The sequence below is a fragment of the Rattus norvegicus genome, chromosome 15 (assembly GCF_036323735.1).
Source record: "Rattus norvegicus strain BN/NHsdMcwi chromosome 15, GRCr8, whole genome shotgun sequence".
NCBI lineage: Eukaryota > Metazoa > Chordata > Mammalia > Rodentia > Muridae > Rattus > Rattus norvegicus.
This window is the reverse complement of record NC_086033.1, coordinates 85,851,858-85,869,409: the sequence shown is the minus strand read 5'-3', so window position 1 is coordinate 85,869,409 and position 17,552 is coordinate 85,851,858. Positions and strand designations below refer to the sequence as shown.

The 17,552-nt window shown below is 37.5% G+C and overlaps 1 long non-coding RNA gene across 25 annotated transcripts in view; it reads left to right on the top strand.

Annotated features, from left to right (window-relative positions):
- LOC102556284 (uncharacterized) overlaps positions 1-17,552 on the top strand; it is a 114,552-nt gene that overhangs the window by 8,911 nt on the left and 88,089 nt on the right. For 9 of the 25 annotated variants that reach the window (XR_596253.4, XR_596259.4, XR_596257.4 and 6 more), the window contains 2 exons: positions 2,528-2,635; positions 9,774-17,517. The exons of 4 other annotated variants lie outside the window; for them this stretch is intronic. This is a non-coding gene — a long non-coding RNA (uncharacterized LOC102556284). 12 more of the 25 variants (XR_005494217.2, XR_005494222.2, XR_005494218.2 and 9 more) reach the window with 7 other exon arrangements.

Sequence of the window (17,552 nt, the reverse complement as noted above, 5' to 3'; positions counted from 1 at the left end):
ATTACTAGATGGATGATAGTTTCAGACATATTCCAGTCATCATGGCAGCCAAGACATGGCAGAATTCATGGCCGCAGGAACATGAGATAGGAAACATGCTATATGAGAGTGAACCTGGAAGTAAGAATACAGCTGAAACTTTGGGTGTCTCTAATGTTCAAGGGCTGACCTGGACTGATCTAATTCCCTCACCTCTGCTCCATCAATCAAAGGCTTCATAGCACCCCGATGGTTGAAATGTGATTCTGTGGGGGAAATTTTATATTCAAATCAAGTATATTTCATTAAAAGTGCATGGGCAACCACTCACCTGATTCATGTTCATCCATCATTGTTCACAAGAACCACCTTTCTTCACAATTTTCCTCTCTCTGAATAAATAATTACTTTCTCTTGTGAGTTCTGAGGTTGGCATTATTGAGAAAAAGAAATAGGAATATGGTTGAGCAATTTGCCAGTTTTCTATGTCAGGCCATGTTAATCTTATTGTGATTGAGTGTCATGAAGATACCTCCTTCTTTTTACTTAGCAATCTCTTTAATTCAGGACAATTCAGCTTGTTATATTTTCTGGTCATTTTATACATATTGTATATGTAATATATATAATTTATGTAATAATATACATTAGCTGCAGCACACACAGTACTATCTACAGCACATACATATGCATGTGTGCGTGTGTGCATGTGTGTATGTGTGTGTGTGTGTGTGTGTGTGTGTGTGTATTAGCTGTCAGAAATAAATTATTCTCTTAGCTGCAATGGTATGGCAAGGGAGTGGAGGTCAGTCAGAGGTCCTTGAATGTGTATTGGTATTCATGGAAGGCTAGAGCCTGGACAAACTCCACACTCACCTCTAGTAATTAGTTTGCCATCTCAGATCTAACCCTTTTGTTTTCTTTAGACACATAAGCTTTATAAATCAACAATGGCATTAGCTGGACTAAGCCATGGCTCCCACAGTGGCCTCCCTTCCATCTACCTCTGTCTAGGCTGGCTCTGATGAAGGACTCTCAAATTTCCCTCTAGTCTTTCAGTACTGGTCATGATTATTTTTCTTTCCCCTGTGGTTCTGAACAGGAAAGAAGATCTCCAAGCCAAAAAGAAGGCTGCTCCCTTAGCAACCACAGCCCATTTCCCTGTGGTCTTCTCCAGTTCCCTCTTTGGCATATTTCCCTATTCTCTAGCACAGTGGTCAAGAGACAAAAGAATATATTTCGTATGCAAAGCTTATATTTAGTGTTGGAATTGTGCTAACCCAGCAGAAAACCTCTTCCTTCGCAACACTTTAAATCCATTAACTCTTTTCTGTGCCAATGCTTGTAGCCAAGCCTTCCTTGATGCTGGGGGTAAAGGGGATGCAGTGCAAAGAAAGCAAAATAGTGGCCAAAAACCCACCAGGGAGCAAGAGACCCCACCCAGTCACATCCCACTAAGAGTCAATGTTCCGATTTATAAATCCAGATAATAACTACGCTGTCATCCCCATCATTGCAAATGAGACACATAAGGCAATAAGCTTTAAAAGTAATGTTACTTTATAAACAACGAAAGGAACAGATGCCAAGTCCAGTCCATTTGGTGAATGAATCCACCTGTGTAAGCAATCTGCAAGCCAGACAGAAAGGCAGAACACCACCCCTGTAGATAGCTCCTTCCTCCCTTTTCCAGTTAATCTAAACCATAACTCCACTACCACAGACAAACATTATTGCCTGATTTCTGCAACCATTGGCTTGCCTGTCCTGTCCTTGATTTGTGATAAACGGCATTCTACAATATCCACTCTACGTTTGGCTTCTCGCTGTAATATAACATTAGTGAGATGCATTCATGTTTTGTGTATGATCCCCTTTCATTCCTGAGACTATTTCATGCCACTTTGCTTATTCATAGTGCTCTTGGTGCACATTTGGATTATATTCAGTTTTAGCTATTACAGGCAAAATTGCTGTGAACATTCTATGAATTTTGTTGTTGATAAATATTCACTTTCATATAGCTTTTGTTAATTCAAAGTGGAGCTCCTGGGTTAGACTATGGCTATGTGTTTCCCCTTTAAGGTACTGCCGAACCGATTTACAAGGTAGGGGAATGAGGCTTTCTCAAGCTCTGTATTTCTGCCAGTCTTTTCAACCTTGTCAAGTTCAGAATTTCTAGTGGGGTTCTGCATGACTTTAATTTGCATTTCCTTAGTGACTAATAACGCCAGGCATCTTTTCATATGCTTATTGGACATTCATGCATATCCTTTGGTGAAAATTCGAGTCTTTTTGCCATCTCTAAAATTAGGTCACCAATGATTTATAGGAGATCTTTACATATTTCAAATATAGTTCCCTCTCCAGGTGTATGTGCTCTGAATATCTCACACTGTGGCTTGCCTCTCCATTCTTCACATTGCCTTATGAGCAGGAAGAAGCATTTATACCTCGGAGGAGTCTATTTTGTCTTCTTCATGGACTGTGACCTTTCTATCTTAGAGAAGAAATCTTTGCTTAACTCAAATCACGTGTATCTCCCTAGGTTTTTAACTTCACTATTGCTCAAGAATTTGATGAATGGATGATTTTTGGTATAGATTCCTCCACATCTCCTCTTCCCAAGATTCCACTGGGTCCTTGCAAACAACAGGTGATACTTTTCTTCATTTGTGCATATTTATACTATTGTTTTTCCACAGTTGCTTTACCATCTTATTCCCTTTTCTGAAATTATACATATACTCTGAGTTTGTTTATGTCTGTCTGACTGTCTATCTATCTATCTATCTATCTATCTATCTATCTATCTATCTATCTATCTATCTACCAATTTATCAACCTTGAGATTTCTCAGTTTTAAAATCCATTAGATTGTCTTCTTGCCTTTACAACTTTTAAGTTCCCTGACTTTCTTATCAGCCCCTTTTTATTAAATGCACACCACCCACTCCCTGTTGCTCTTTAGACTAAGGATTTGTCCGTGCTGTGAAAACAGTGTTGTTGTTGTTATTTACTATATTCTGCTTGAATTTGTTAATCTTTGTCTATAATTTCATTTTGATTGGTCTTTGCATCAAAATTAGGGGAAAATGGTACTATTTTCACTAACATTTTTGGATCATTCTCCCTCACTTTCTGGCCATTCACTCAATGATTCACATGTATTGGGTTAGGGCTGAAGGTAAAATTTGATTGAATGTTGATTTAGTTGGAAAAGTTCATAGCATCTGTGGTTTTTTTTTTTGACACTGTAGGATTGACATTGTGAGTGAGTAAAGTTGAGAGGGGTCACTGTTTGAATTCCATTTTCTGCTCCTTGTTTTAGGGCAATATTTGGAAATTATAATAGAAGCTATTACAAAATGTTGTTGTATTATTTTGTTTCTTATTATTTTTCTTGATATAGTGCTTCATATAACATTTTAAATTTGAACTTACTATGTAGTCAGAGAATGACCTTGAACTCTGACTTTTAGTATTTCTACCTTCTGAGTATTGGGATTACAGACATGCAGGTATCACTACGCCTAACACTTTTTCATATTCTAATATATTCCTTTGACCCATCATTTTCTATTTTTAACTGTATAAGATTTAATTGTCAAATATAGTTGTAACATACAACGAATGTTTATTCACTGTATTTTATCTCTGTTATGATTAGTGATGGTGAAATTCTTCCATTATGTCTTTTTATATAAATGCTCATTAAGTGTTTAGCCCCTTTAACATTTGCTTATCAGCTATGGTGGTATCGACTGAAGGAATTTCTTAGATATTTCAGTTGTCCTGTTAGCAAATGTTAACTCTGTTATTCTTTCCATATCTCTATAACAACTTCTTTGATGTAATCTCGTTTGTTAATTTATCCCTTTGTTGCCTATAATTTTAGGTTAATGTGGAGTCATTGTCACAACCAAATTCACGATCTTTTTCCCTGTCTTTTTTTTCTAGGAGAGTCCTGCAATTTAAGTTGTTATATTTGAGTCATTTACCCATTTTGAGCTGATTGATTAGTTTTGTGTACGTGTGTGTGTGTGTGTGTATACGTGTGTGTGTACATGTGTGTGTGTGTGTGTGTACGTGTGTGTATACTATAGTAGTAGCAAATTTATTCTGTTGTCTATGAATATTCAGTTTTCCTAGCAGTGTTGTTGCTAATGTTCTTCTTTCTCATTCTGTGTTCTCAGGACCTGACCCACACTGATTCTTCTGAGCCATGTCCTCTCTTGTTGGGGATGAGTGTCTCTAAACTTCCCACCTATGATTCCTTACTTCTCTCCTATGGCATTTCATTCTTTCCAAGTGTGGATACTGCTATGAATCTCTGCTTGGTTATTAAAGCCTTCCCTCCTTGGGGACTTAGTTCCCTGTGTCTTCTTTGTATCTAGTTGATAACCCACAAAGCAGAGTATTCCTTTTAAAAATAGACTCTCATGCAGTGTCCTGAACTCTGGCCTCAAATTCATACCAGTGATATTGTTATGGCCTCCTTAGTGCTGGATTATGGGCATGAACCACCATGCCTGGCTCAAAAGTAAGAGTTGTGATTCAACGATTTTCTAACTATTACTATGGACAAAATTAATGTGTAAAATTTCATTTCATAATAAGAAACATAAGCCTATGAAGGATTTAAATTACTTGTTGTTTCCAAGAATCCATTCAACTGTGACTTCTTCTCAGAAGAAGACTTTGAGAGAGATTGAAAGAAAAACTCTTCCAAAGGAAACTAAGTGCCTAGTTTATACTAAAGGAATATTGACTTCCCAATTAGGTTGTGCTTTGTTGGTCAATTGAGCCAAGAGCACTGACCCCCTAAGCCTAACAATTTTCCTTCTCAGCTTGAAGTTATATTATACAGAGTCAAATGAGAACACTTAGTGTTTCAAATGCGAAGCACTAAGGAGTCCTTAAGTAGACCCAGAGATATTAAAAGATATTATTCCTTAAAATTATTTAAAATGTAGCACTATTCATAACAGTCAAGGTATGGAATCAAGGTATTCATTTGTGGTTAAATATATAAAAATAGAAGAGCATTGAATCCATGAAAAGAATGAAATCCTGTCATTTGGAGAACAGTGATGGAGCTAGACATTGTGCTGTATAAAGGCAGGCAGGCCACCAATGTCAAAAACTGCATGTTTCTACTAATCATGGAAGTAGATTAAACTGGATTCACAGAATCATGTATTGAGAACATTAGAAAATGTAAGTGGAAGAAAATGGAGTAGGAAGAATTTTGTTAATAAGTACCGAAAAACAATAGATGAGGAAAAACAAATTTTCAGTCCCACTATACAGAAGTATCTACCATCTACAGCAATGTATCATAATGATTAGGAGGGAGAAAAGGAAGAGTTTCCCAACACAGAAAACATAAGCATTTGAAGATATAAAGTGTCAATTACATTTTAAATCTTATATACATTGAACTATCATATTCTGTACCATAAATATGTACAAATATATACCATTTAGTAAAATCATACGTTAACTTCTTTTTTTAATGTGAGGAGTTAAAAAGTTGGGAATGTGTTCAAGTATAATAAAGAAGTTATTTTCCTGTATTATATAAACTTCTTTTGCTTTCTCCTAAGGTTTTATGTCTGCTGTTATTTCTTATTTTCAGTTTCTGGTAGTGTCTTTGGGAACTCTTGGATATTCATTTCTAAGACTCTCCATGTTGATATTGATAAGGGCAATCTGACATGTTATATTATATCCTCTTGTCCACTGTGAGGACACTTGGAATGGTTTAATTGAAATGCATTCAACTTTCAAATGTGCTGCCATTTCTGAATTTTTAAGGCAATAGTCGGAGAGATGATATAATTAAGATTCTGTTGGATAGTTCTTAACCAATAGAAAGAGAAAACACTGGTTCTTAACCACTCAGTTATCGAGGCTTGTGAATTGATACTGTCACTTTATTTGAGTAGTTAGTGTTCCTGTTCTCCAGCTTCCTCTGTCAATATAATGAACCCAGGTCTTTTTCCTCGCCCTTCCTCTTGACAGAGGTAGAGGGCTATCAAGGCTGTAACAGCCTTTCTTGTTAGGGTGTAAAATGCTTCCCGAAGCAAAATGACGAGAAATCATTATAATACAGGAGAGCAAATGTAATAGTATATTTCAAATAGCTGGGAAATAGGTAAAGTTAGGTGTAACAACTCTTTTGCAAAACTAGATTGGGCCTATCCACAGAGACATTGTGTTAAGGCAATCAACTATCAAAGAGGCACATTCTCTCTGGGCTTTAACACATTGACTCAGGACTACCTCAGCCTGTGACCCATCTGATGATTCTAACAAACTTTGAAGAGTCCCATTTGAACAGAAGTGTGTGTGTTGTGTTGTGTGTGTGTGTGTGTGTGTGTGAGTGTGCGTGAGTGTGTGTGTGTGTGTGTGTGTGTGTATGTATGTGTGTGTTATTATTTTCTTAATAGGTCCTGTTTCTGTTTTTGTTTACATGCAACTGAGATTGAGAAACATCAAGTCTTTTCATGTAAATTTTTAAATAAAACATATCCAATATATAAAATTGACAAAGAAAATTAAGATGCTTCAGAAGCTTCAATAAATAAAATGTTTTAGTGCTTGAATTTCCCGGAAGGATAAATGCATATTTTAGTTCTATTATTATAGTTAATTTTTTAATAATCTAAGTGTTTTCTTAAAAGCAAACAAACAACCTCATTTAAGAACAACTTGAAGTTCTCAATCTAACATTAAATTCTCCTTACAAATACTAATACAAATGTTAATATAAGTCAATAAGCTGTTGTGCTAAAAATGCCTATAGTGGATCAGTAGTTTGGAGTAAAGCCAAAAATTCAGGCTTTTAGACAAGATCGTGAAAAAATACTGATAGCAATGCTGGTCCAGTTACTGCCCATTATGGACTGGATGTGAAGCATCCCTCAAGGCTCACAATGTCTAGACACTTGGCCTGAGAGTGTGGTGTTGTCTGGGGAAGGTGTGGACCCTTTGGAAACCGAGGCATGGTAGTTAGGATTGAGTTACTAGGGGCAGACCTTTAACAGTGAAAGACCTGCCCCACTTTTGGCTCTAGCTTTCTGTTACCTGATTCATCAAAATATAGAATGTCCTGGGACAAGCCCCCATCACTATGTACTGACCTGCTTTTGCTGCTTTCCAGACACAATGAACTGATGTCTCCTGATACCATGAGCTAACTCCCTTGTATTGCTTCTGGGAGGGAGTATGTCACAGCTATGAGATGCCACCTTTGAATGGCAAAGAATACATTTTAATCTGATGATGGGGTTCCCTCAGTATTTGAATGAGACTTTATGTGGGTGCACCCCAGTTTTGCATAAATAAATGGTCATGTGACTGTATAGCCTTAGAGCATTTCAAGGTAAAGAATTCTTGAGAAATAATGCTCAATGTGCTTCGGTTGCTTTTGTTGATGTGGTAAATATCAAAGCAATTTAAAAGAGAAGGAATTTATTTGGCTAACAGTTCCAGAGGGCTACACCCAACATCAACATGGCATACCAGGATGATTAGGAAGTTGACTGTCTGTATTTCAACCCCATATAGGAAGAAGGTAACCTTGAGCTCTTGATCCTCTGTCTTAGACTGCCCAAGAGTTAGGATTACCCACCTGTGTCTAATTCAGATGTACTTGTGTTGATGGAGGAATGTATTCATACAGGGAGACATATAAATACTAAAGAAAACACTATTCCAATCTGTTTTCCCCAAATATTCTAGAGTACCTGTTTTCTTTCCAAGGTTCTGTTTTAGTTTGCCTAAATTAGTAGCTAAACTGTCATAGAGTTGGGGAGTGAAGAGATGGGCTTAATCCTGTGTGTAGAGTTTCAAGGACTTTATTGAACTTCTTTAGCTTCTATTCTTCTCAACAGCATCATTTGCTGTGAAAAGTGAACTGAGAAAATATGCACAGCATGGCTCCCATGGTGCCTCCCCTCATGGGAAAAATGTAAGTAGTAGGCACCAAAGAAAAACTGACCATGACAGTGACCACATTAACAAAATAAGATGGAATTCTCTGTTAAACTTTTTTGTCACTATGACCAAAGACCTAAGAAAACAAACTGAGAGAGGAAAGATTTGGTGAGGTTAACAGTTTTAGAGTTTTCTATCCATGGTTGATTAGCCTCATGCTCTTAAGAAGAGCACTATGGATAAGGGAGTGTAGATCGAAGGAGTTCTTTATCTTATTTCATCCAAGGAGAGGGAGGGGAGAGGAGAGGACATGGAGAGGAGGGGGAGAGAGAGACAGAGACAGATACAGACAGAGACAGAAACAGAGACAGAGAGACAGAGAGGCAGAGAAAGAGACAGAGAGAGACAGAGAGAGAGGCAGAGAGAGAGGCAGAGAGAGACACACAGAGACAGAGACAGAGACAGAGACAGAGATAGAGACAGAGAGGAGGAAACAGAGCTCAGAGTTAAGAAACATCCCTCAGGCCATGTTTCCAGTGGTCTACTTCCGGCAGATTGGTACTTCCTCCTAAACTTTGCTAAACCTTTTAAACCAGATCCCCATCTGGGAGCAAAGCATTCATGAGCCCAGATGTTAAGAGGGTCATTTTTATATTCAAATCAAAACAAATATTGATTATATTTCCCAAGTAAATGCTTACTATTGGATCACTAACTTAAAGGGAAAATGTACTGTGTTTATTAAGCACTATTGAGAGGTAAATTTTTGTTAACTATCAAAGAAGATGGAGTTATGTAATTGATTTTTTGTAATTTGTATCCCTGAGGCCTAAGTCAAAATATGCATAGGGTATTATGATATATCCCTTTGTAGTACTTATTTTTAAATGATGAAACCAGAGATTTGGGAATAACAGAGCTTGCTGTAAATTCCATAATGATGTTTGAAATGTTTAATGTGACTTACATTTTGTGTATTGAACTGAGTCCTAAACTGTCTCAGCAGGTGTCAAATTTTTTTAACTGAGAAAAAATATAATTATTTTTAATTTCCTCTGGATTTTACAACCTCATGCTCATTAAAAAACTGATTTAGGGGAGACATCATTAATAAAAATATATTTTAAGGCTTTCTTTTTCTTTTGTTATTTTTTCCTTTTTTAAAAAAATAGGTTCTATCCTAAGTAGTGAATGCTGTTCAGATATTTGCAAAACGTTTGCAGGGCCAAAATATTTTACCTTTATGGGTCGTATTTGTATTTAAAATATGGATCTATACTCCCTAGGTTTGAGATGATAAATACGTGTTTAGAAAGATTAACGTCTTCCCCTCGCTAAGCTGCTGTGTAGTGTGTTACTTTGGGCAGATACACCAGCTCTCCCACACTGATTTTTTTCTTAAAGTAAACCATAGCCTATTTCAGCTGAAAAATAAAAAAAGAACAAAGAAACAAACAAACAGAAAACGCCATTCAAAGTGCTATTTGGAAGGTAGACATTGACTAGTGTCTGAATAAAGCAGAAGGACGAGCTGATACCTGTGTGCTACTAGAATTGATTTTTCTGCTCTGGAATCCTTACTCTATGCTTTTACTTTTTATACTGGACAATATACATTTCACAATTAATTTCCTTAATAATAAATAAAGTAACCTTAAAGGAGTCACAGGTTACTCTGGTCCAAGAGAGAAAGCATCCTTCACGGTCACGATTAGGAAAGAGAGCCCCGTGTCCTGAATCTGATTCTGGTGATACGCACTGAGAATGCCTGAGGCAATACGGATTGGTCTGAGCAACAGAGCTGGGCGGAAGCTCATCTGATGTTTCATTTATTATTATTTTATCTCTAGAGCAACTCACTGAGACACCAGTGTCCTGGAGAGACCAGAATCGAAGAAGCTTATGAATGATTTGACACGGACGCCGTGTGTCTTTCCGTGCCGTGCTCAGGACGTGGGTACTTAGTCTGGCAGTAAAGCAGTGCACGCCATTTCAGTCATTCCACTGGTCGAGCCTGCATTGTCCGCAGGAGGGGAAAATGAGTTTTCTCTTCGGTTTCAGCTTTGGGTAGACGAGTGGGAAAAGATAACAACTTCGGACTATGCATGTTGCTCGCAGTAGTACAGTAAGGGAGCAAGCAGCAGCGATAAATAATAGATTGTAAAATGCAAATCTGGGGAGAAGAACTTTGCACCAGGCTTTCATTTTAAGTAGCTCATAAGGCTCTGAGGTATGCAGTGCTCGGCATCTTGAGCAAGAATGACAAATCACCTAATTGTCAATATATTACATACAGGGGGGAGACAAGGCGGGGGAGACAAATAGATGCAATCTAAGAGAAAACAAAACAAAACCTTGAGTAGAAAAATAAGCTGCCAAGCAGAGAATTCTATTTCCTCAGCTTGATGTAAGCAAATTCAGTTATTAATAATTGATTTATTAAAAGAAACATACAGGCCTTTCATTTGACTTCCATTAAATTAAGGCACATTATATTTAAACAACAGGTACAGCATTGCCAACCGGTGGGCTTCATAGACTAGAAGTTAAATTTTCTAGCAAAGCTCCTCTTGACTTGTCTTTTGAGCTTTTATAATTTATTTTTAAAATCCCATAAGAGTACACAACTGTTAGAGAAATGCATTGTTCACTTTTTTTGTGCACGAGCTTTCTACTTTTTCTCATTAAATTATTATCAGCATAATCTTTATTAATTTTAGCATAATGAGTAGCGTTTTGGCAGACTATCAGAAGGCAAGACTCCTAAGCGTCAGGCTTAGAGAACTTACAGGAGAGAAGGCACAGCAAGTTAAGTGATAACTCCCCAGGCTGCAGCCACTAGAAACACCCGATATCCTTTTTTATCAAAAGGAAGTGCGTTAGTAGATTTTGAAACTCTCTTCTTCAAAAGTGAAGGCAAGAGTGAATAACCCAAACAGGGAAACAAAGCTTCATGCATTGCAGTGTAACAGGCTTTGGCATGCTAAACAAAGCATTCAGAGACAGAACGCCCAGGCACAGCTAATGGAGAGTGAGAACATTCTTAAATTCAAAGCAGATGGCAGTGACGTTTTCCTGAAACGTTGGCGGAAGCAACCTCTTCCTCGGTAGACTTAACGAGTGTTTTGCTCTTTGAAGTATGAACTTTGAACAGTTCCAGAGACAGTTGAAATTTTCTGTTTTGTTCACAAGAAATAGCAATACAGTCATTTCATTGCAGAGGAGATCGGGAGAAGGACAACTGGGCACAAGGAGACCACGAAGTCAGAATGGTGCATGAATGACTTTGAGGAAAAGAAAAGAAACTGCCTCTGAAGATGCTTTCATGGGCTAAGTCACCAGGATTCAAAGTAGAATCTGGAAGCCATTTGTTCATGCTCTCACAGTTTGCACTCTGTGTCCTGGGAAGGACCACTATTTAAAATCTGTGACCACTGCATGATTATTAATTCATCCCTCATTTACAAAGATCCAATCAGCATGGGATACAATGACATCCTTCATTTTCCTAAGAGGCAGAAAGTGCGAAACTGGACCAGGCTGGTCCTTCCTTCCTCCCTACTAAGCACACTCTGTGTTCGTGATGAAACCTGCATTTCCAGACTTGAAAATACTCTTCCTTCCTCTACCACTTTTCTTTCTTTTCTTCATTTCCCCTCTTTCTTTTCATCCTTCCCTTCTTTCTTTTTTCTCCTCTCTTTTTTCATCTAGTTCTCTTTTTCTCGCCCAACTTGTTTTCAAAACAAATTTTTGCTGGTAGATGAAAGAGTCAACCCTCATGAGTATCACCTAGCCCTTCTGATTATTCAGCAGGTTGGGCAAGGGGAAGCCACTGCTCCTTTGCGCCATGCCAAGATCAGTGTACATGCTTTGACTTCTGTCAAGTGTATGTGAACATGTTTGGAGTTCTAGCTTTCCGGTAGAAGTTTAATCATTCTGGGTTCAGCTCCTATTGATTTCATTTGAATAACTTTACTCATTGTTATGGATCTACAACTGATCGAATTAGTTTCTAACTGATGAAATTCCAGTAGGTTATGGTTCAAAAATAACACTCGTTTACTATGTTCCTATATTAAGACGTTCTTTTATTGGGATTTGATAGAGGTATTACACGGAAAAGATTTTGGCTTCAGAAATGAGAGTTAACATAGTGCTAATTTTAGGATATGTTTTATAGCACTATAAAAAGAATTAAAATAATAACATTTAAGACCTTTCATACATTTATGAGCATGTTAATACACATTCTCTCCTTTGACACTATACTTCTGCATTAGTTACTTTTCCGTTGACTGTGATAAAACATCATGATAAAAAGTGACTTCAGGAGGCTTCTCTGATAGTGTTTGAGCAAGAAACTGATCCACAAGTCTAGTGGAAGGTTCCTCCTGCAGCAGATGGGAACAAACAGAGAGACCCATAGCCAGACATGCACAGTGAGGGATCTTGGAACACACAGCTTTAAATGGAATGTTTCCATCAAATTCATCCCATCCGGGCTCAGGGAAGCCCTCAGGAGTTAGGAAGCATGTAAGAATGAAAAGGAATGGAGGAGACCAAGAGCATAAGGCCCTCTAAACCATATGACCAAAGCTCAAATGAACTCATAGAGACTGAAGCAGCACGCACAGGGTCTGCACCAGGTCCTCTGTGTATATAATATAGCTTCTGGTTTGGTATTTTTGAGGGATTCTTGAGTCTTTGAATGAGTGTGTCTCTGATTCTTGTATCTTCTCTTGGACTCTTTTCCTTAATTCTTTTCCAATTCTGAAGTGTTAGTTTTTGTGGGATTTTTTGTTATATTTTATTTTAATATATGTTATTATCCCTTAAACAAGTGTTTTCTAATAAAAAACTGAGAAGGTGGGGTTTGGATGGGAGGGGAGGAAGAACTGAAAGGAAAAGAGGGAGGGAAATCAAGGTCATTTAAGATTTATAATCAAAACATATTATTTGAGGGAAAATTTATTTTCAATATAAGAAAAAGAACAAATAACAGTTGTGTCATGAAGGCACATTTTTTCAGTGGAAAAACTCATAAGGGACTATCTTAACTTCTTTGTTTTTATAGAAATTTTCTTGTTTCATTCACGTAAACAAATTGATATATTAACAGCACATAGACAAAAAGTGACTTAAGGAAGAAAAAATTTGTATTGTCTCGTGATTCCAGAGAGATGAGAGACCTTCATGTCAGGATGCCTATAGCACCGAGTAGCACACATGTCAGTAGGAGCAAAATGATGAGCAAACTGGAGAGAGCAAACTGGAAGTGAAGCCAGACCATGAACTTTCAAAGCCCACCCACAGGATGTCCTTCTTCTTCCTGCAAGACTGAGAAACGTGCGCGCGCGCACGCGCACACACACACACACACACACACACACACACACACACACACACACACAACCACTACCACCACCACTACCACCACCGAACAGTGCTAACGACTAAGTACCACATCTTCACTGGGTTTATGGGAGTCATTCTCATTCAAACCACCATACACTAAATTGACAGATAAGTTAAACTTATTTTAATGTTTCATATTTTACTAATCTCAATTTATTTATAGTAAAACAATAAATATATGTTCTCAATACGAAAATAGTGATACATATTGGAGTTGATATCTTTATCTTGATTTGAACAGAATACAATGCATACTTGCACAGAGATATCATTTGGGACATTTCATAGGATACTAAAAATAAGTGTGATTTCTATGCACCAAAAGTTAAAAACAAAAAAGAGAAAAATCAGGGCAATATAACATGAAGTTAGCTTCCACCATGCCTCTGGTCAAGAGTCCTCTAAGTAGGAAATTCTTTACAACATGTTGTTGTGGTCATACCAACCTGAACAAGCCTGATCTCAACTTTATATCATGAACTCCTGTCACCTCAGATCTCTTTCCAAGGCAAATTCTTAGAAAATAGTAGTTTTAGAGCATGACTAGTCTTTTCTAATGAAGTTTTTGCTATAGACCATTGAACTAAAGTTTACTTATGTCCCACACAATTGTATCATTTTTATCGAATAATAGTACTTTTATAGCGTTGACTTTCTTCTCTTTAATTGAAAAGCGGCAAGTATGAACGATATACCTAGGAAACTGCAAATGGATGTTCTCTAGGGACAAATGACAGCTCAGGACTCACAGCTGTCTGCCTCCTCTCTGAGGACAGCGATGCAGCTGTATTCATCCCTACCATGAGGCAATGCAGAGCTCTTCATACCATGAGTGGTGCTGGATATGCAGAAGGTTCTGCAACTGGGAGGTGAATAGGCTTGAGTGAACTGCACTTTCCAATGGATGAAAAGGAAAGAATTCACACACTTAAAGTCCTTCATCCTTCTCAAACACTCATTAAGTGTAATCTAACCAGCTCTCCAAGGTTGTCGTAAAATGAGCAAAGATCCTCCTCCATCCCAGATAAAGATAGCTATTTCAGTTTTCTTCAGACAGCTTTAGAATATTTTTACTCAATAAATGTTATGGGGAAGTGAAAATGAAGATGAATCTGTTTTCTTTCCCTCAAAGCTATAACAAATAGTGCCATTTTTCTATTAGCCTGTGTTAAATTGCCTATTAGAAGTCTAAGAGAGTGTTGATCAGATTGGGGAATTATGGAAGTGACAGCAAAAAGGAATTAGAATCTCATCTAAACAACGCTTTCACTTTCCTCTCAATCTATTTAATTTTCTTTGTGATACTAAATCTTAACCGAGCACCAATCCCTTCCTTTTAATCCCAGACATCTGTTTTTCTGGTTGTCTAAGTATATTATATACAGTCCATTGTTTAATAAGGAAATGATGAAAGTGTTATTGAAGACTCAATATTTTGCACAAGAGACATAAAAACCTCTGTTGCTTTAACCCAGCACAAGATGTCATTCTTTCCATTGCCCCCTGTTGCAAGCTGGCATTCCCGTTTGTTTTATGGATGGAAAGGACTGAGGAATTCTAGGTTATTTGTGCAGAGACAACGGTCTTTTTAGCTTGATTTCTCTTGTCAGAATTACAGCGTGATCACAGTGTATGTCAGATTCCCCATCTGAGCTAGACAGGAAGGACACATGGATGTGGAAAGATCAGAAAGCATCTTGACACATCTGTCCTCATGAGGTGTCAACTTAGGAAGTAATGAAAAAAATATGTTAGTTGCCTCAACAAAACAATCAAGCAGAGGTCAGAGAGGACAGAGAAAGTGAAAAACATTTCCCATCAACCGTTCTTACCTCAAGTGAATGAAGTTCTAGAAAAAAAGAGGAAAACAGCCCTGACCCTAACTGTTCCATAACAGAGATGATCTGAGAAATCCAAGAGCCGAGCCAGTGCAAAGCACCAGCATAGAAAAATAATACATTTTCTCCTTTTAACTATGAAAAAAATATGTGTATGAGTTACCTTAACCATGGCTCAAATTGGTATTTTGAATATGTCAAAATGATAGGAGACCTTTGCATTCATATGCATTTTGATTTTAATGATCGTGGAATTGTCTTAATGGCCCAAGCAAGGGTCCAAGGTCTGGATCTGGCACAACTGGGCATCAAAGGACAGTGTTGGGTAGAGAAAGCCCTGTAATTGGACAACAGAGGCGATATGGTAGAGCTGTAGTGCATCTTTGGATATGAATGTGTGAAAATGAAACAATATGCACATCAGTTTGTATCTGACTCATGGCTTAGATCATCAGCTAAGTATTTGACCCTGATTTTCCTGGGGACGCACACTGAAGATGGAGCCACTTTGCCCCTAAACATCTGATGTTTTCTTAAGCAATGTTGGTTTTCAGTATCCACTCACTCAGAAGGGTCTTGCTACTCAGACAATGCTCCATCAGACAAGCATCAGTAAGTAGCCTCTTTGGGATGAAGACTCTTGAAATATTATACTGTTAAGATGCAGCATAGACTAGGTCTGTGGAAATTAGTTCTTAGGTGAGTTACAGGTAGTCTAATTTTGCTAGACTGACACATTATGAGTAGATGTGACAGCTAACATTGGTGGTAGGTTTCTGTAGGTGTTAGTAAGATCATGACAACTAAATGAGTTAGGTTCCTGCTCCTACATGGGAGTTGGCAGACCATTGTATGACAGACTTTGAAGAACACATTCAACTCTTATCTTCCTCATTTGCCAGTATGTATTTGTTGTATTGTTCAATGAAATTTCTCATACTAGCTAAGCCGAGTAGAACTGAGAAACTATTATGATCTGGCAGGATTCATGTGACAGTCCCGTGAAGTTACTAGTGAAATAGATTCCAAAGCAATTTAAATATGTTCCGATTTCTGTTTTGTGCAAAGTCCTAAGAGGGGCTAGAGAGATGAAAATGTCTAAGAAATTTAGTATGTGTCTCTGTTCTCAAGCAATGTCAATTCTAGTAGAGCTATGAACACATCTCATATTTTGCCTCTTCATTTCCCAAAGGTCTCTGTGCTGTAGACCTCTGCCTTCCTTCTCTGTTGTTCTTTTGAGAGTACCACAGTTGATCTCATCACAGTTTCTATCACCACCCCTACACTATTATTCTTTGTAGTGCATTCTGAGATAATGTTTACTCATCTGTGTTCAGTGTCTTCTACTACTAGAACAAAACCTCAGGAGTTGAAAACCATTGTTGTTTTGTTTGCTGCTCTGAATTTTGTACCCAGGCTAGTAACCCCTCTTAACACATTTGGCTGAATGAACAGCCAATATCTGAGAACCCAGAGTTCTAATCTTCTGGAGATGAGATAAGCTTTGAGTGTCTTAATACTAAAACGTGATATATTCTTGTGATCAGAACAAATGTCTAAGCAGTACGTAGGAACTGAAATAGTAGCCTGTTCTTAATCTATCCATAAAATTAGCAAGGAAGACAGTGTAGGCCACTATTTAACATCTCTCAAGTCTTAAGTTTAGAAAAGCATTTTGTTTCCTTTCTTTTTTAAATCTTGATTTTCTAATGAAGTGTATTCTTATTTCTATCTTTCTTGACAAAATAAGTGGCATAGATGGACCTCAACAATATCTGGTGACATCCTATGGTAAACTGAGCTTTGAACCACACAAATAATCTCTTTTTTTTTTTCGGAGCTGGGGACCGAACCCAGGGCCTTGTGCTTCCTAGGTAAGCGCTCTACCACTGAGCTAAATCCCCAGCCCCGACAAATAATCTCTTATAAATTTTATAATCTTTTAAAACATAAAGGTCATAGGAAATAAATTGATTACTCAAAAGGAACAAGAAACCAATACAGAACTATTTGATGTTTCTAACACTTTGAATTATAGGATTTTTTTGTTGTTGAAACACAACTAAGTTATACCATTCAATCCAATCACAAACTAAATAATTCAGAGTTGTTTTGCTCTAAAAATCTATTAGAAGTAACTGTAATGTTCAGTTGCAAACTCAGTTTTGAAGCCTGATATGAACAGGCTGTGTGCATTGACATAACAAGAAGAAATGAAGTCTTAACATAATGATACCCCTGTTTCAGAGATGTCTTGAATAGCATGTGATGATGGAAGCTAAGAAACAAATAAACAAGCTTCAGCTTGAATTTTTCTATATCTCTCAATGAATAAAAAAAGTACAAATAAGACCCAAAATATTGCAGTTACTTTTC